The sequence below is a fragment of the Apium graveolens genome, unplaced genomic scaffold, assembly GCF_009905375.1.
Source record: "Apium graveolens cultivar Ventura unplaced genomic scaffold, ASM990537v1 ctg6109, whole genome shotgun sequence".
In the NCBI taxonomy this organism is placed as follows: domain Eukaryota; kingdom Viridiplantae; phylum Streptophyta; class Magnoliopsida; order Apiales; family Apiaceae; genus Apium; species Apium graveolens.
This window is the reverse complement of record NW_027419224.1, coordinates 167,988-183,892: the sequence shown is the minus strand read 5'-3', so window position 1 is coordinate 183,892 and position 15,905 is coordinate 167,988. Positions and strand designations below refer to the sequence as shown.

The 15,905-nt window shown below is 31.8% G+C and overlaps 1 long non-coding RNA gene across 1 annotated transcript; it reads left to right on the top strand.

Annotated features, from left to right (window-relative positions):
* The first annotated feature begins 10,375 nt into the window (after window positions 1–10,375).
* On the top strand, window positions 10,376–10,947 carry LOC141703040 (uncharacterized). Its single transcript, XR_012567337.1, has 4 exons — window positions 10,376–10,473; window positions 10,552–10,623; window positions 10,789–10,860; window positions 10,932–10,947. It is a non-coding gene; the product is annotated as an uncharacterized LOC141703040 (long non-coding RNA).
* Window positions 10,948–15,905: the final 4,958 nt, after the last annotated feature.

Genomic DNA, 15,905 nt, shown 5'->3' with positions numbered 1-15,905 from the left:
GTTCACATTTAAATTGTTGCCTTGACAAAAGTTTTCAACTTGAAACATGATAGAGTTATTAAATGAAAGCAGTAGTAGATATACTGAATCAAGAGATTACATGAAATTTAAGATGAAAATTATCTAAACAGGTAGAAATATGAAACTGCAAAAGCTAAATGAAAGTTTAAATAACACCACAAATTACAACAATGTTGGAATAGAAAACCTAAAAGTATTTCAAAAGCAAAAAACTCCTAATGTAGGAAAAATATACTACACTACTTAAGAGAACCCTAAACAAACATTGTTTTGTGTAGTTGGTTCCCTTGTTTTACTTTTTGTTTGTCTAATTCACTTCATCGAGCTTCTCTGCATGTAGTCGTCGAAATCTTCCCCTGGTAATGAAGCAAAAAGCGATACTAGTGATTCGAGCTCACCTTCGTCCATCAATGGAATAGTCGCTGATGATTGATTGTTCCCGTTTGCAGTGCCAGGTTGATAATCGGGCACAGGAACATTGTGGATAACTCCTTCTGCAAACGGGATTGGTTGATCAGTCTCACCAGGAAGCATTGGAATATTAGGATTATTCTGATTTATAACATGTTGAGTTAACAAGACAAAAAAAAAGCAAAACAAAGAAAATCAATTAAAGTGTGTAATTAATGGTAGCGTATGCGTGATTGTCAAAGAATGGTGATGATTTGCTATGATCAAAGACCAAGTACATTAGGAGATGTGCGAGATGGAGCAATGGACAGATTGCAGGGGCCAAAGGGGTTACCATCACTGCCATTACCTTTAGAATCGAAGAAGGTATGTGCTTTCAGTTACGCAAAAAAGGCCTCGTGTTTAGTGGATGGGTGTTTGGAAGACCTCAATAAGTGCAGGGAGTACCATAGGCGCCACAGGGTTTGCGAGGGTCACTCAAAGATCCCTGTTCTGATAAGTAAAGGCAGAGAGCAAAGGTACTGCCAGCAATGCAGCAGGTGAGGCTTTCTGAGTCTGAATCAAGCCATATCTCTGCTCCGGTGTCAGTTCTTTTATGATATCTTTCATTCTATTTTGTTCAAAACACGTGGATTGTTTCGATTAGTTCTCTACTAATTATAATAACATGTGGATGAATGCTAGAGAGGATATATAGGTTGCACGTTATCTTGCTATAATCTTAAACTTTTCTCTGGAATAGAAGTAATGCCAATAATTATGAAAATACTAACACGAGATGGATCTTCCAAAGAACAAGGCTGCTCGCAACTTTTAACTACAAAAACCAGTAAAACTAATCAAAAATGCCTAAATATGCATCCCTTCTATACTCTTATCAGGTCTTACTTTCTTCATTCGCTCATTTATTTTCTGTTAGTGTTCGGTTCTAACCGTGTTCCCTATTAGCCTAGCAATGAACACCACACTCGACATAATCACTAATAACCGAGTTTTACTTTATCAACTGCTGCAGATTCCATTCTCTTGGGAGTTTGATGATGTGAAGAGAAGTTGCAGAAAACGTCTTGTTTGTCACAACCGCCATCGACGAAAACCTCAACCAGAATCATTGTACATGAGGTCCAGACTTTATCACCTTCTGCAAATAAAATATTCGCCTCATAGTGAAAAAGAAAATTGGGTTTGAGAGTTATTAAATGAAAGCAGAGTAGTAGATATACTGAATCAAGAGATTACATGAAATTTAAGATGAAAATTATCTAAACAGGTAGAAATATGAAACTGCAAAAGCTAAATGAAAGTTTAAATAACACCACCAATTACAACAATGTTGGAATAGAAAACCTAAAAGTATTTCAAAAGCAAAAAACTCCTAGGCTTAATGACCTTTTGACCCTAAAGTATTCAGCCTCAAAAGTATGAAGTCATACATTTTAACCCCTGTTGTATTAGGTATCGTTCCTTTTAGCCATTTTCGGAGATAAAACGACATATCGGCCAATATCGGAGGGTAAAAACGTCTTTTACTAAGAAAAAATGTTAAAATGTATGAAGACCGATACTATAGAGGTCAAAGGATATGACTACATCCTACCCAGAAAACTAAATAGTGGGATCAAACGAATGCATATTAGTCCTAATGCCATTCTTTTGGCCGTTTACCTGAGAAAAAGTATATGCACTATAACTACGCCAAGAATGTCATTTGTATACGACAATCATCGCTACATTCGTTGAATATAAGTTCTACATCGGCTTTATTCTTTCTGCAATTCTTCCTTCTCCTAAAGTGGGCTGCTGCTACACATTTGCATACCTTAATCTGCTTGTATTGTGTTGTTGATTAGTATTAAACAGTGCTTATACAGAACAAGGGGAATCTTTTCTTTGACAAAGTAAAGGCATTGTTTTCACTTTTCATCATTGCATAGGTGTGAATAGTTGTAATTAGTTAAAGCGTCGACTTGTTGAAGAGAAATTCATAATAACGCAGTATTATCCTTATTTTTGTAGGGAGCTTGTTTCCGAGTCAGAACTCAGAAGTCAGAACTTCATGAAATCTAAAGCACATACAGGAGTACCATGATCAAATGATTGTGCTGTTTCGACTTTAATGGAACCGTAGATTAAATTTTTAATCGATGTTTTGGCAGTTCTTTATTTCTCATAACCTTACGGATAAAAACACTTACCCCTACAATGCCTTTATACTACTATGTAACTAATTTTGTTCAACGAGTCTGAACTCAGAACCTTCTGTAGCCGAAACGAGTTGAACTTAGTTGGAAACAGATAGGTAGGAATTTCAGTGCTGTATGCTTTTGAAATGCAGAGAGAAAGGAAAGGATATGGTCCTAATTATTCCTAAAGAGCATCTAATACAAGCTCTAGACAAGCAGACTTGTGAAATGCAGAATGTAAGAAAAGCACTACCCTCCAAAGAGAAACCGTGTAAACCTTACATGGAAAATCCTTTTTATACTTTGCCTCCTTCAATGGAGGAAAGTAAATCAAACAAGATCGGGTCACATACTTTTAGCTCTCAGTCATTTAGAAATTCTCTTGAGACAACATTTGTCAAGAATAGAGGTTATCCAGATAAAATCAATCTCTTGATAAAAGTTTGAAATAATGCCCCTGAAGAGACAATATACTTCACAAAAGAAAGTAGCAAACCTAATGCAAAGTGTGGGGGAATAACTCTTGCAAGCCTTCGCAAAGATTAGATTGTTCGCATTTAAATTGTTGCCTTGCTGATGTCCTTGACAAAAGCTTTCAACTTGAAACAGGATAGAGTTATTAAATGAAAGCAGAGTAGTAGATATACCGAATCAAGAGATTACATGAAATTTAAGATGAAAATTATGTAAACAGGTAGAAATATGAAACTGCAAAAGCTAAATGAAAGTTTAAATAACACCACCAATTACAACAATGTTGGAATAGAAAACCTAAAAGTATTTCAAAAGCAAAAAACTCCTAATGTAGGAAAAAGATACTGCACTACTTAAGAGAACCCTAAACAAACATTGTTTTGTGTAGTTGGTTCCCTTGTTTTACTTTCTTGTTTGTCAAATTCACTTCATCGAGCTTCTCTGCATGTAGTCGTCGAAATCTTCCCCTGGTAATGAAGCAAAAGCGAAACTAGTGATTCGAGCTCACCTTCATCCATCAATGGAATAGTCGCTGATGATTGATTGTTCCCGATTACAGTCTCAGGTTGATAATCCGGTGCAGGAACATTGTGGATAACTCCTTCTGCAACCGGGATTGGTTGATCAGTCTCTCCAGGAAGCATTAAAATATTAGGATTATTCTGATTGATAACATGTTGAGGATTTGCTGCTTGCGAATAATTGCTGTCATCGACAATCCAAGGCTCGTGATCAATGTTGGGAAGTACTCCTTGCTGATCAACAGGTAGTATCTGATTAAATTCTCCCATGGGCATTGAAAAATCAGTATCAATCCAAGGGCCGTGATCGATGTTGGGAACTCCTTGTGCAACTGGTAGTATCTGATTAACTTCACCCCCAGGCATCGAAGAATAAGTATCAATCCAAGGCTCATGATCAAGGTAGGGAACTCCTTCTGCAACAGGTAGTATCTGATCAAATTCACCCATAGGCATTGTAAAATCAATATCATCAATCCAAGACTCGTCATCAATGTTGGGAACTCCTTCTGCAACAGGTAGTATCTGATTAAATTCACCCATAGGCATTGAAAAATCAGCATCGAACCAAGGCTCGTGATCAGTGTTGGGAACTCCTTGTGCAACCGGGACTATCTGATTAACTTCGCCCACATGCATCGGAGAATAAGTATCAATAATGTTGGGAACTCGTTGTGAATCTGTTAGTATCTGATTAACTTCGCCCATAAGCACTGAAGAATCAGTATCATATTGATTAGATGATTCCAGTAGATTAACAGAGTACTCGCTGGCATTATCATCACCTCGCTTAATAATCTCGCATATCGCATAGTCTTGAACTGATTCTGGTAAACCAAGTTTTTTCGAAAATTTATCATCCAGAGTATACTCATACATGCACCACTTATCATCACTCTCACCATTACTACTCACCTTCTTGTCGATTTTGTACGTAAAAGCTCCTCTGCTTCCAAGAACCTCATTACTCTTCTTGTCCTTAATCTTTTTATTACTCTGACCAACCCAAGTGCACGACCAGCTCTCCTCGAAACACGCTTACCGTTCTTGGACAACTTAGTGAACACGTAAATAGTCTTCTTCTTGCCGGATGATGCTGACTGCCAGAAGAGATCATCGTCTCTGAAAACTTCGCATTGCGTCGAGGCTCCGTAAACATCAGCTTGTTTGATGATACGATCGCAGGGGAGTGGTTGTTTTTGGATCATAGGGATGAGATATTGGAGCAAGACTTCGTGTGGTGAAGGCGCAAAGCGAAACCCTACCTTTAGTCCTTGCAAATGTCACATTCCTCTCTGTCCATCGTGAGTCTGTGACAATTCTCTAATGTTGTATGATTCAAAATTATTAATGTTTATATAGTACGTGAGCTGGGTTTATGGGCTGGGTTTAAGACTTCTATTTGGATTCTTATTTAATTTAATCACAATTTGTTTATTTGTAATAAATCTTAGTTATTCGCTGTTAGTCCTAGTGTCGTTCTAGTGCCGTTGGTATAATATCACCTGTGCCAAGTAAGCAACTACATGGAAAGTTGTTTACTTTTCTTAATTTCTCCGACAATAAATTAGGTGTGTTAACTATTATAGACTGACATTAATATTAACTATTAAATAAATTATTAATTAATGTTAAAATAAGAAAGAATACATACTTAGACAAAAAAATAAAGAAACACATACTTCAATAAAAAAAAAAAAAAAATACTTATGCAATGAGTCGTAATATCAAATTTTAGATCAACTTTTATTTTATGCTCAATTGATGCTACTTGTAAATAGTACTTTCTTTTTTCATATAAAATTAAAAATCTTATAATTTTTTACAAAAACAAAATATAGGGAAAATCTTATTAATTAATGTTAAATTGAATAAAAATTATATGAACGACATCTTATAATATAAATTTAGTTACAATTAATTCATTTTATCAGGAAAAGCCTTATTGACAAGTAAATTATTTTTCCCAAAACTTAAAAACTGATAAACTAAATTATTGGTATAAATAATTTTGTCTACGAAACAATTTTTAACAAGTTCTTGTTTAGCGAGTTCATTCCTCACGTCTTATTCTTTTGGATAAAATCGCTACACTGTCATAACTAATAAAAATTTACAAAAAGATCTAAGTGTCCATATTAAATCGGTACACTGTCATAACTAATAAAAATTTGGATAAAATCCCCCTTATATATATTTATATAAGAATATAATTCGATAGTTTTTTTAAATGTATATAACTTTGAAAAGAAATATTTCAAATTGAAACATATAGTATTATTGTTATTTTTATGTGTGTTTACAAATAAATTATTTTTTAATTAAACGATAAGTTTTATCCTGGTTCAAAAGTATGTGAATCATAATTAATTTAATTTAAATTATTTTATCCTCAGACCCATTATATGATCAAATTCAACTAATAATATTTAATTTGATTTTAATTTAGTTTAAACCCAGATAAATATAGACTTTTGTTTAACTCATATGAATAGTACATATTATTTTGTATAAATTGGTTGAATTTTATTTTGATTTTAATATTATTTTACCGCGGATGGGTTGTATAATTTTTTAGTCCGATGAATAGTTTAAGTTATTTTATTTTAACCAGGTGCTATTATTTCGATTGACGGAATACAGTCTTTTTTCAATATTCGACACGATTTTAAAGTGAATATAAAGTATAATTTTATTATTTATTTTTGATTTTTTTATTAAACTTTAAACAAAAATTTTTATTCGGAACAAAAAAAAGTTTTAAAAACTGTTTACGGATCTATAATTTAAAGGAGTCTTAAAATGTGTGTCAAGCCCCCGTCCTCCAATATATACTACTAGGGGGACATAATGAGTATAATTTTTTAGCTAAGTAGTCATTATTTTATTTTAAACCGAAATCCATTGCACCGACTAAATTTAAGAAGTTATATTTAGTTTGTTTTAAATTTATATTAATCACGTCCAATAGTATAATTTTTTTTATTCAGAATAAATAACATATATTATTTTGTCTTATTCCAATGTCATTACACCTATGAACGAACTGTCTCTTTAAGTTTTGAGAAAATATCATGAATAACATAAATAAAAAAAACAATCCCGTATATTATAAACTCAAGTATTATATAAACTCAAATACGGTACCGATAACCGACTACCAAATTTTTATGTTTCGCCATGCAATGCACGAACATTTTACTTTTTATTTAACAATTGTTCATTAATTTAAAATAGTAAAAAAATTATATTAAATTTTAAACAAACAAAAAAATTACTGAGTTTCATTTGATTTTATTTCGGCTCTATCTTGAGTTTTGTACATCAGATTTTTACGATATACAGCTCATGCGAATCTCACGAATTAATGTTTAATTCAGTGATGGTTTATAAATTTTGTTCAACAAATATGATCTAGAATTTGAAGAAAATAGTAATTACGAATTTTGCATTATTATTATATTCAGTTTAGAATACCTACTTATTTTTTATTTAAATCATTGAAAGGGTAGGATATTCTATTTAATATAAAATACCTACTTATCGTTGGTTATAAAATTTTCATTTATTTTAAATCTAACGGTCATGATCAATTTTTTTAAAGATATAACGATCCATAATAAACTGATAGTAAATGGACAATAACTATCAAAAATCTGGATAAGATCCATTTTATGCATATCATATAATAAGGACCTATGTTTTACATTATTATACATTCTTTTTGTCGAATATACATTATTATCCATGATTCTAAAGATTCCCGATTTTATCGATTAATTCTCGAAAAGGCACGATACCGATTCGATTTTTGAAATCCGATTAATATTTATGTATTTTTCTTAATCGGTAATATAGAATTTTAATTAAACATAAATAATGATAATTATATATGATAAATGTGTATTAACTTATAAATTACTACTAAAATAAGGATATTAAAACTAAATATAATTTAAAATATAAAGTGCATCTGATTAATCCCAGATCTCCGATAAATTCTAATCGGTACCTCGACCGATATCTTTCGATTACCGAATTTTATAACATTGATATTATATTAGTTTTGCAACAATGTAGTTTAGTGACAATTTTTAAGAGATATTTTGTTAGATATTTTTGAATAAATACTTTTTAATAAAAATAAATTTCTTATATATTTTTCTCAATTATAATATTAAATATTTCTTATTAATAATTTTTATATTAATATTTCAGTTTCATATCTTGAGCTTTTAATCATATTTATATATTAATTTAATAGGCCAATAAATAATATACGTTTTTATTGTTTTTGTTCAAATATTGTGTGGAAGATACTTGAGTTGTTGAGTAGAAGAGATTTACAAATCATATTTTGATATGTTCATATAGACTTCTCTTTCTTTCATTTTCCTGTTTTTAATTATATTTTTAGGGGATTTTTCATAAATATACTAAAAAAAGAAAAGTTTTGCAAAAATAATTACAGTTTTTAAAAGTATTTGCAAATCTACGTTAATAAACAATTTATATTGCACAAATACGACAACAATACAAGAAGATAAAAAATTAGAAAATTGGACTTCCTCCGTACACTTCGTTCCACAATTTCTTCATCATCAACAATCTGCAACTTTCTTTTTCGTCAACAAACATCATAGATTTTTCGATTATGTACATATTCATAGAGAGACAAACATAAAAATCAATTGATAATTTATCTGGACTTCATCATTGATATCGAAAGTCAAACTATTTCTTCAAATTTATTCAAATCGTAGAAAGGTAACTTCTAATTACTGATTTTATATGAAAATTGTAGATATACTTGTTTTGTATTATGAAAGGATTATGAAGTTTATTGTTGAGTTTGAGCAATTGATTATTTTAGTTGTATAAGAGGTTTTTGATTTTCAATATGATTGAGTTATTAAGTTGCATACATTTGAATAATGTAACAAATTTCTTTAATTAGATTATGTTTTTAAGTGTCTAAGCTAAATGATGTTTCATTTTAGCTTTTTTTTGTTGCGATTGATGTGTCTAGAAAAGTAGTTATTCAGTTCTTAAATAAGTTGCATAATTTTAAAAAGAAAGTGTAAAAGTAATTCATTAATTTATGGTTGCGAAAGGATCATCTAGATGCCCTTGTAATTTACGAGGTTCAGGTTTCAATTTTATTGTTAAAGGATTTGTGAATTCAGTCGTTAGGTTGCACTACAAGAAAACTGTCAATAGACATCACACATTAGACATCGGTTAGGTTTGCCACTGATGTTAAAAGAATTTATAATATCACCCCGTGTTTTTATGATGTCTATGTTGTTTTAAAACATCGGTTCTTTTAAAACTGGTGTCTAAAGTTCCAAAAAAAAATTCACTCCCCGCCCACTTTATTTTTGTTTCCGCCTTAGCCAAATAAATTTCCCCCCTTAGCAAATATTCTTTCCCCCCTTTTGTTTTTCCCCACGAGACACATAAGCTCTCTCTCTCATACCGACTCTCTCGCCCCGACTCTCTCACCCCACCATCATCATCTCCACCACTCACCACCCCCACTCACCAACATCACCGCCGCTCTGCTCACCACCATCATCTCCACCACTCACCACCATCATCTCCACCATCTCTCTCCATTTTTCTATGCTAAGCTCGTAAGAGGATAAGCTTGAATTATGATCTTCTCTACTTGGTTATCATTTTAGGAAACTCGAATTGGTAAGTGAATTTACTATGTTATTTTGAAATAGGATATTCCTCTGTGAGTAGTTTTCAATTGGGGGTTTTTTAAAATCGAAACCCTGAATTTTTTAATTTTGGTTTTTTTTTTAAATTGTAACCCTAATTTACTTATTTGAATATGTTTAATAGAATTGACGTTGCCGGAGATGATATTAGTATTAGTACATCACTGCCTCTTGTTATTTATCTGTTGCTTCAATTTTATATCTGATGATGAGCTTTAGATTTACTAGAATAATTTTGATTGGTGCATAAAAAAGGAACTACATATGTATGTGATAGTTTAAAGTACATGTGAAAGAAAACTGATACAATCTATGATCTTTTTGTTTATTTTAGTTTTATATTATGACCTTTTACTTGCCTTTTAGTTTGGATCTAGAGGACATGAACATCTAAAAGCTTGTTTGTGCTCGTCTGCTGGATCTTTCCTGTAAAATGTTGTCACTGATTAATGATTTATCACATATTTATGTTCGAAATAGCTCATGTTGCTTTAATTTTGTGAAAAGTTGAAACAGATGTATGTGCCATGCTCTGTAGTTGACAAAACAAAAATTTTGTTGAACACTATGACCTGGTTAGTTTTGGTTGAGTCTTGTATGTGTCTAAAAATAACATGTTGTTAGTTAAAACTTAAATATGGATACTACTTTCAGTATTTTGATTTCTGTATTATTGTAGCAATGATTCCTGTATTGGCTGCTAAGAACTTGATGCTTATTAACAGGATTCGCGGGGATGAATGATGTGGGAAAACTTCAGATCTTATAATAAGACTAATACATGATTAAGCTCCCCAATGAATAGGTTTGGTGAATCATGTGAATTTCATCATCTGGGCCTTCTTCTCACTCGAGGTTCATGCCTCTGAGTCCTCGGAGGAGCCATTCCCAGAGCTTTTTGGTCAGCTTCGCGTTATCTTTCTGTATGGTTTTGTTGTGTTGCTTGTTAAGTTCTTGTCTGCATTTTTTTGTGCAGTGTAGTGAACTAAACATATCTTTAAATTAAGCTTCCTAGCATGACCTCTTAGAGTTGTAGGTAAATTAGAACTCTCCTTTCTGCAGATCCCTTTTGGGGAATCGTATCCAAGGTTCGATTCCTCAGGAACTAGCCAACATCGCTACTCTTCAGGAGCTGTAAGTGAAAATGTGATCTATATGACTTGGATTTCAAGTATAACCTTTGGTTGACTTAATCTGAGCTGAACTTTTCAGGTTTTTGGAAGATAATCTACTTGAAGGGCCTATTCCTCGAAACTTTGGAAGTTTGATTGGCTTGAGGAGATTGTAAGAATTATAATTTACATGCCTAAAGGGTTCTTCATGGAGGGCTTTTATTTATTACATAATTGTGTTCACATTTTTATCATAATTAAAACATAATTACATGATGCTTTAACACTTCTATCATTATTTATCTATTGATGGAAATCTTGCAAACAATCTTCACAGCGTTGTTTCTGCAAATAAATTAAATGGAACAATACCAGAAACATTTGGCAACCTGAGGAATCTAGAGGATTTGTAAGTACTACTTCATCTATATTGTATATTTCTAAGTTTAACAGAGTCTTAAAATTAACTACTCCTTGCAGTAGGATAGATGGGAATGATTCTCTGGGAAGATACCCGATTTCATTGGAAACTGGACAAATATGACAAGACTGTGAGTAATTTTGGTCGATTATGCTTCAGTTTGGTTCTACTTGGTTGTTAGTACATATTCTAGACACTACGGTACATATACCTCTCAATAAACTTCAAATTTTGTGCAGGGACTTGCAGGGAATAGGACTGGAGGGTCCAATTCCTTTGAGCATCTCCCGTCTGAGAAATCTAATAGAACTGTAAGAACTGCTCAAATATCTAGCAATGTTTAATACCTTCATGACTTCTATCATTGTAGTTGATTTTTGGTTTGGGACTTTTGAGATCAGTTGATTACTTCTGTGCTTTCTGTTTGATAGGAGGATATCTGATCTGGACTGGAAGAAAATCGACTATCCCAGATTTAAAAGATATGCAATCCTTGCATGTGCTGTAAGTCGTACATAAATTTTTGTCTGATGCAGATGTGTTTCCCTGAAAAAATTAGTTAACATTTCTTTCTTTTGCAGGATATTAAGAAATTGCTTGATCAATGGTGCAATTCCAGAATACTTTGGAGTACTTGGTCAACTAAAAACCCTGTAAGCTAACTTTTATTATTGCTCAATCCGGAACTAATTTCTGGTAATGGAGTTCCTCACAATGTATGTCTGTGCATGCGCGTGTGAGGGATTACAATGTACTATATATGTTTTCACAGATGCATTAGTCGATACAAGCACACAACAGAGACCTATATTTTTAAGTATTACTATGTAGAATTCATTAGCACATTCAGAGACTCTCCTTATAATAATTAGTACACTATTCTATCTATGCATATAAAGAAGAACATTATAAATTATGAGGGTACTCTGGATTTTCAAAAGTATTGTTCTACTTTTACAGTTAGGTCCTAAAAATTAGCTTTATATGCTTGTGTAGCGTGTGATGTGCCATGTTGAATGCAAAAACCTGCAGAAACATGTATGCTAGGAAATATATCAAAATTTAATCATTTTGAGTTTTATTTATTTGTTTGCAGAGATCTGAGCTTTAATCGGTTGACTGGCCAAATACCAGATTCAATGGCGCTCTTAAACGACCTTAGTATACAATATCTGTATGTGAATTATTTCAAATACTTATTATAAGAAATTATTACCTTCCAGGAACACATGCAACTAACTCGGATAGCTGGACTTGCATAATTTATCTTCTTTCCTATACATGTTTACTTTAGCCTCTATGTAATTTGCAAAATAATGTACTCAGAAGTGTGACACCAACTTGTAATCGAATGTAGGTATCTGAATCACAATTCATTGACTGGAGAGATACCAAGTTGGATTCTGGCAGCAAAGAAAATTTGTTAGTTCTTTACACAGCTTTCAGTTCAATATATCATCTAGATTTAGAGAAACCACATGCCAGGATGGATCATTATTAAGTTCCATATTTATCGTATTCACAAATTTCATAATTGTATTGGCTGCAGTGATGTATCTTACAACAATTTTTCACGGATAGCTGAATATAACTGCCAGCCATCTAATGTGTAGGTTTCTTCCTGCTTCATATACTCTATAAACTAAATATCATATTTTTTTAAATTCCTTTTGTATCTTTTACAAGAATCTTGTATCCAGCATGTCATCTTCAAATAACAATTCGTAAGTTTCTATAGATATGATATCTACTAGTTTTTTATAAGCACGCCATGAACTAGCTTAGTTTATTTTGTAGAGTTGCTTGGTGCTTAAAGAAAGATCTTCCCTGCTCCCGAAAACCTCAATGTAAGTGCAACAAACAATCTACTCTTCAACTATGATGTCGAGTTGCTTCCAAATCAAGATCACCTCCATATTCTGAGACAAAGAGCTATTGTGAAACCCGCAGATTACTCACTTTTATCCACTGTGGAGGGACTACAACGGAGTGGGAGTCATGGACTGGATATAGCTGCTCTATTACAAAGTCCTCAAGCATCAAAGTAAAGTTGTTGCAAAACCAGCTTACTAGTGCGCACAACTTTGTATCATAACAGGGGGAACTAGTGTGACTCTTGATTTGGTTGATTTGATCTTGCTGAAAATCTTGTAAATATTTCATCAAATATCTTGTAGTTTGCACTGGCAGTGTAGAATTTCAAATATATATTAATTCTCAGATCTTCCAATTGCAGCATTTAACTTCAAAAAATAAAAATAGTGCTGAAATACTGAGATGCAAACACGTATTTTAATGAATTAATACTGATGTCAAAAAACAATTGTACATCACTTTTAATGAATAAATACTGATATCTCAAAAATAATTATACATTACTTTTAAAGAAGAAAAACTGATGTCAAAAAAGTTAATGTACATCATTTTTGATAAAAAAACTGATGTCCAAAGATAGACATATTCAAGTGTAAATTGAACAGACATCACTTTGTTTGGCATATAATTGATGTTTATGTGCAACTATAGACCATCGCATTTTACTGAATAAATCGATGTTTAATATCTGATTTTACATCACCTAAAAGAAATATATGATGTCTATGTGGTAAAAAACATAAACTCATTATATGTTTAATCTGTTGTAATAAGTGTAATTTATTTATTAAATTATTTATTTCTAACATTTTTTGTAAAAAAACAATGCATGGACATCAGTTTTTTTTTTAGAAACGATGTCTAAGCTAGTAAAGACATCGGGTTATGGCCGATGTCTAGAATAGACATCACCGACATCAACATCGGTTGCCAGACAGCATAGACATCGGTCAAAAACCGATGTCTATGGACTTTTTTCTTGTAGTGTTGCACAATTTGAATAGTTAACTAGAACTATTTTATTGGTTTATCTTTTTAAAAATTACATCGAGAGGTTCTTGCAATTTAGGAAGTTCAGGTTGCAACAATCTTGTCAAAACATTTGTGTACTCAGTCACTAGGTTGCGAACTTTGCAATAATTAACTTAAACTATTGTATTTGTTATGGTTGAGGAAAATCGAGAGCTCCTTGCAGTTTAGGAGGATCGGTTTGCAATGATCTTGTCATTTGTTAAAGCATTTCTGTCATCAGTTATATGTTGTATAACTTTAAAAAAATTATTCCAAAAAGGAATAATTTGTACTTGCAAAAATTACATGGAGATCCATTTATGAAGTTTAGGTTGCAGTTAAAGTTTCTAAGCATGTAATGTATTTACTTGCTACATTTTGATACTTTTTAAAAATAAGTCAAATTGGTGCATTAGTTGATGCTTAAAACACCTCTCTAGATGTACTTTAATTTAAGGAATTACATGCAGCAATACATGTTGAACAATGTGATGAATTTGTTTATGTCCGAAAAATACATGGTTTACCCCGTTTTTTCAATTTATGACTTTGCTAATGCAATTGATTCTGGAAAAATGTTCTGTATTAAGTTGCATATATTTTTAAAAAGCCTAGATGTTATTTTTTTCCTGCATTTTAGCAGTTTGTGATTGCAATTGATATCTTCAACTATGTTATATATGAATTGATAAATTCCTATAAATTATGTCATCTAACATGTTCTTTGGTTGTGTAATTTTCATTGTTAGGCATGTTCTCCTTTCACAATTTTTGACGATCTTTAATGACTATTCTATAAAGAGCTCAAGATAAGGGAAACGGACTTCAACACATACCCTTTGTGAATAATAATTGAAAACTCGGTTATGGAACTATCAGCTACCATCTTTAATAGTGAAAGGATAACAAATATTGACGTGTTGATATTCAAATTTAATAGGTTTATACCATCAAACGCAACAAATGATATCAGTGATGAAGTAAATACCATAATGATTGGAGATTAAGTGGATTACGCGGACCTAATTTTTATAGAAATACTACAAATACCAACTGAAACAACAGTAGAAGAAGATATTATACATCACAAGAAAGACGAGGTGATCATTGACAAACACCATCGAGATTTATCAAAATTTCAGATTTATGAAGCCAAGGAAACACCAATTGGCATAAAATAGTTGTTTCATGTTGTATAACACAAATTCAGTTTTGGCTTCATTTTTATTTGAATAAGAAATATGATTAAAAGGTTTATGAAAGCATTTGTACTATACCATCTTGTGATAGATCTACATATTGAACTCTTTATGCAACCTTATGTACATGATTCAACTCTCAATGCAACCACAGAAGCAACATTGCATATAATGTTTGTGACATTATTTATGCAACCACTTATGTAACTCTCAATGCAACCTCTCCATAAACTCTAAGTCTAATAAAAAAGCATGCATGATAAACAACCTAATGTGATAGATTTTGATATTAAACATATTATACAACCTTATACACATGATATTCAACCTAGATTGCAACCACATATGCAATTACAAAATGTTTAAAATTTAATATGTAAACATATTATGAAACTCAATGTTGAGCATAAAATGTTTGAATTGTAGGGTTTAGGGTTAAATTAAAAATTATAAAATCGTTGTACGTTATATTACAGTCTTATAAAAGTTTCTAAAACCCAGTAGGGGATTATTGAACTCTAAATATTAAAAAACTATTAAATTATGGTCCAAGATGAATTATAATTTGGTTCTAAATTTGATTTAAGATTCATCTGAAATTGCTCTTGGTCATATTACTTACATCGAAGATTTTGGTGTATTCAATAGTTAGGTTGTGCATTTTCTAAAACTTATTTCAAACTAGTTCACTAACTTACGGTTGCGACAGTATCATTGAGAGATCTTATGAGCAACTATGAGCAACTAAGCAACTGCATATACAAATCAAATAAATCTCAAATTCAACTAGAAACCTTATCTGCAACTACATTTGTGTAAAATTCGTAATTTTATTTTTAATTTATTTATTAGAAATTAGATATTAATTTGTCTAGATAAATATTTTAAAAATTAGAATATTCTGAAAACATTTTGTGCAAGGTAGTTGATTTGTGAAAAGATTTGTTA